Source organism: Saccopteryx leptura, chromosome 8 (genome assembly GCF_036850995.1).
Source record: "Saccopteryx leptura isolate mSacLep1 chromosome 8, mSacLep1_pri_phased_curated, whole genome shotgun sequence".
Classification (NCBI taxonomy): domain Eukaryota; kingdom Metazoa; phylum Chordata; class Mammalia; order Chiroptera; family Emballonuridae; genus Saccopteryx; species Saccopteryx leptura.
In genome coordinates, this window is record NC_089510.1 from 96,219,756 (window position 1) to 96,224,635 (window position 4,880).

General features: G+C 38.4%; 1 pseudogene; it reads right to left on the reverse strand.

Annotated features, from left to right (window-relative positions):
• Nucleotides 1-4,182: 4,182 nt before the first annotated feature.
• LOC136380188 (U4 spliceosomal RNA) lies at nucleotides 4,183-4,263 on the reverse strand (annotated as a pseudogene).
• Nucleotides 4,264-4,880: the final 617 nt, after the last annotated feature.

Sequence of the window (4,880 nt, forward strand, 5' to 3'; positions counted from 1 at the left end):
TCGTTTTTAATTACTTGCAACTATACCTCTTTAATGTGGTATATATTAGATATATATGTACACCATATATATGATATTGTTAAAATAAAGAACAAATGGAGACCAGCCTTGAAAATTTCCTGAGTAGATAAAACTAGTTTAGTCATATAAGCAAAGCTTAAAGCTTAATTTAGTTTATGTATTTTTCACTCCATAAGATGCATTTTTCCCCCCCAAAGTGGAGGGGGAAATGCCCATGTGTCTTATGGAGTAAAAAATATGGTATTTTGCAAGACTGACTTGACCTGGATAATTTCTTGCTTATGCCTCTGAAAATAATAAGCAAAACTTAAAATTGTTTCCTAAAATTGATGTGAGGTAACCACTAACCAATTCCCTATCACTTAAGATAATTCTAACATGATAACCAATCGCTGTGAGGAATAAAGTCACTGCCTGCCCACTGTGCACACCGCTTTATTACAACACAACTTGAAGCCTTGGTCCAGTTTTGGTTTGAATGCTCCCAGTTCACAAACTTCTTTTTAGTATGTGTACAATAAACTTTTACTAATTACAGCTATAGTAATTTATTAGTTTTACATCTGCTACTTATACACAGAAGTAAACAATATATGTACACATATATATACACAGGCTTATATACATATATTAACCATCTAAAGCTACACTAATGTAACTGGTGGCAGAAGCCATTCTAATTAGAAACTAAGTTAATCAAATGATATGTGTGATAAAAAAAAGAAATAGTGGTCATATCTGGTGGAAAGATAAGTATTAATCAGAGAGTAGTAAGACCCACATCTAGTTCATGCTCTGGCTAGCCATGTGTCACCTTGGCAAGTCACTTCACCTTTTTAGGCTCTAGGTCTCTCTGCTATGAATTGAGAAACTCACCTAGGGGTAGTATCTGTGTTTTTATCCTTTTGGTTCTTCCAAACACTGGCAGGACCTCCTTCAAGGCTGTGCTGAGTATTCTGAGACTGCATCTGCTCACTGGCAAGAATAGCATTAACAACATATCAGTGTCTGTCATGCAGCCAAGAGAAGGGAAGTAAAATTTAGGTTTCACTGGGCCAAATACCAGAGAATTACTTTCCCAATCAAATGCAATGGATTAAGACCAGTAGAAAGAAAATGGAAGAAACTATGTATACCATCTTAGCTGCTAATCTTTACAGGCATATAAAAATGTGTGCACATCCACTGGTATGTAGCTGTCTTTATCCAGTCACTTACCCTTCCACTCCAGTTCAAACGCTACCTCTTCTAGACCAACCACATTCCATAATAATAAATGTTAATTATGTAGCATGTACTATGTGTCAGACACTGGTATAAACATTTTGCATATGCAATTCATTTAATCCTCACACCAACCCTGTTAGATACTGTTACTATTCCCATTCTACAGACGAGGTAAGTCTAGGCACAGACTGTGTAAGTGACTTGCTCAATGTCACATAGTTAGTGAAAGAGCTAAAACTGAAACCCAGGCAGTCTTCTCCAGAGAAAATGTATGTAACCTTGGTTGAAATGTTACCTTCTTCTGAACATTCATAGAAACCATACCCTGCACCATAGCTTTTAGGGTTTAGTTAGGTTGTTTTGTTTTTTGTTTTTGTTTTGCATTCTATTGTTTACTGATGTTCTGCAATTACAGGAGATAATCAATGTGGCAAGCACTTTGAGATTTAGACAGCTTTTTATAGAGGGTGACCATAAAATCTGGTTTGCCCACCCAGGGTCTTTGGCTGGGGGTGGGAATATTCAGAGAATGTTTCCTATGAGAAGTGATGCCTGAGTTACATATTAAAGGTATTAAAGGATAAATAGCAATTAGCCACATTAAAATAAGCAATTAAAATCAGTTTGTTCTCTAAAAGACATTCTCCCTGACCAATTGTGTGGGTCCCAAAATACATCCTTTTGTTAATGGAGTTGACCATCCTTCCTCAAAACTCAAAAGAAAACATTAAATACCTGTAAGAACAAAGTTCAGTCTTATCATAATTGTGGTAACTTGCTTAACTTATGAAAGGCTTAAAATGTCATTTCAAGGTGATATTCTTGGGTTATTGGGAAGGGAGAGAAAATTTTTAGGAAAACTTTGATTAGGAGAAGAGAAAATATTTCAGGGCACCAGACAGTGAGGGAAAGAGCTCCCTCTTATAGTTGAGTGCTTCAGACTCTTCAATAAATCAAGGGTAATGAGCAAGGATATGAGGTAAAAGATGCTACATTATGGTGAATTGCAGACAAACAAAAACTGAGACCTACTTCAGGGATGGTTGAGTCAACAGCAAAGTACACTTATCAGATACAGAATAAAAAGGGACAATGTTGGAATTTTATTTTTTCCTGGTTTGGTGATCATGCTTTTCTACTTTACAGTTATATTTTGCAAATGTACTATAATAATAAATAATTTGCAACCTGACCACGATAATGACTTAATTCCACAGTCATGCAAAAATGTTTCATAAGACACATTTTCCTGTAAGACCAGAAAGCACTTAGAAACTCAGAAATGCCTTTGAGGATGTACTTGCTTCTCACTTCTTAAAACCACACCAGGGCAACTCTGGGCTAATTACCATACTAGAACTTGCAAACCAAGCTCGAAAGTCTATCTGCTTTCATATAAATGGGCAGTCAAGACACATATATTCCTAGATAAGGGGTGTGGGAAATGATGGTAGACATCACTTCAATACCTCAGGATGATAGAAACCTGACTCTCCAGAGTCAGAATCCAACTGAGAAACAATTAGAGACCAGTCAGAGGTTAAAAACAGAGGTCAAGATCTGGGCCAAAAGGAAATAATTAGGAGCTAGGAGAACAGAAATAGGGTCCAAAGACAAAGTGAGAAATTCCAGAGGCTAGAGTGGAAATACACCAGGAAACTCAATAATTAGTTTCCTGAGTATCTTGGGGTTCTAAATTCTAGGCTGCCCCTGGGAGGTTGGGGTGGAGGGGACATTTGGTCAACCTGATTCAGTTTTCTAGGCTCAGTGCTAAACCAGCTCTATTACTTTCAGAGCTCATTCCTGGTACCATTCTTGACTTTGAAAACGTGACTTTGATAAATCAAAAGACTCAAGAAGGCAACAGAACAAGTGTCCACCTGAAGTCATCTAACATTAGAGCCCACAATCAAAGTGACCCTTGTTGTGGACCATTAATGGCAGGAAGCCATTATAGATTCGAGGCTTGGCAGGGGGCTAAGTTCTACCCCCTCCATCTCCATATTTGGCTTTGATGCTGAGTGTTTGCACCCACTCCACTTCCTTCCTTGGGTTGCAGGAAGCAATATACATGCCCTTCCTCTGACTCTTTGTTTGTTTCAGATGTTTGTAAATTTCACTAATATATCCTGTTTTTTGCCTTGGGAGAGTTCCTGTCTTAGCCTTTGATGTGCAACTTTGTATCAGGGTTCTTGATTTGCATAGGTCTATATAATAAAGCGAACTGGGGCTGTGAGGCACTCAGATACTGCCAGGCAGTTTGAGGAGTCCTCCCAGTCCCATCGGTTTTGTTCTGACAAAGTGTGTTTCCTTAATTCCGCACCGTTATTTGGAGCTGCGCTGGTCCGCGGCAGACCCTATAAGTTATAGCAAACCCACTGTGCTCATTTGCACACTCCTCTGCAAATTGGAACATTTCATAAAGATGTCATGGCCTTTCCTCTATTAATTTGCTCAGCAAAACCTTTGTTCACAGGACAAAGGTATAGTGGAGCATAGCCATATTTAAAGGATCACAAGTCTCCCATAATAGTAGTACACTTTCTTCCTTTCATAATGTGTGACATAATGTGTGACATAATTCATTTCATGTCAGTTCTCCCTGAGACAATAAGTACTAACAGGGCAAGAACTGTGTTTATTTTTGTCTACCATTGTAGCCTCATCACCTGAAACACTACCTAGCACCAAGTAGCTCCCAATAAATGTTTGCTAAATAGATACTATCCACTCAAAAAGCTGTGCAGAGAAGATGTATGTGAAGTATCTATCCATCACAGTGCCTGGCAGCTCAATCAATCTTTTTTGAATGGAGTTAACAAGTGGAGAAGATTTTACTTCACTCATACTCAGTGACCCTCTGGTTACCTTCCTGGTTTTTGGCTTTCTTTTGTTACCATACTTTTCAAATGAGGGCTCAATGCTTTAGGTTCTTTTTCTTTTCTTTTTTTCAATTAGCAGTGATCACGCCACAGGTAAACCTCATTGGCTATGATGCTGCCACTGTGCAAAACTGAGCGCTCAATGTTTTTATTCCTTCAGGTTGTTCTTGAACTTCTGTCCTTTCTCTTCCACTGAAACAACCCTCTCAAAACTGTTTCAAAATTCAAACAATTGGCAAACTCTACCTATTAAAGCTGTCTCTTTGCTGTGTGTGACATCACCACGGATTCTGCTGCAACTTCTTCAGTACTTTCTGTCACTGACTCGACTTTCTACTGTTCTCTCTGCATTAATCTCATCAGGACTCACAGATTACCTTTTCTCTCTCATTAAAATTGAATTTAGCCAATCTAGGCTTCTACTTACCACTTCTTGCTGAGGACTTTAAAATTTTCAGATCTTCCATATTTTGCCTGACCTGTAGCCCTGTATTCCCAGTGCCTTGAGACAAGTGCACTTCCTTTATGCTTCTTGAGCCTTTCTGGCCTCCCTACAATCACAGCCTGCATGTCAGTCTCTCCTAGATTCCTTTAGGATAAGACCCACACCATTGGTTTTTGTATCTCCCGCATCTAGACTAACTCCTGGCACAAAACAGGTAATTGTGGAATAAATTAATGAGGTTTAAAAACTATTACTAAAACATTTTCATTTTAATCTCTTGAAGTATCAGACTTTATACCGTTTTC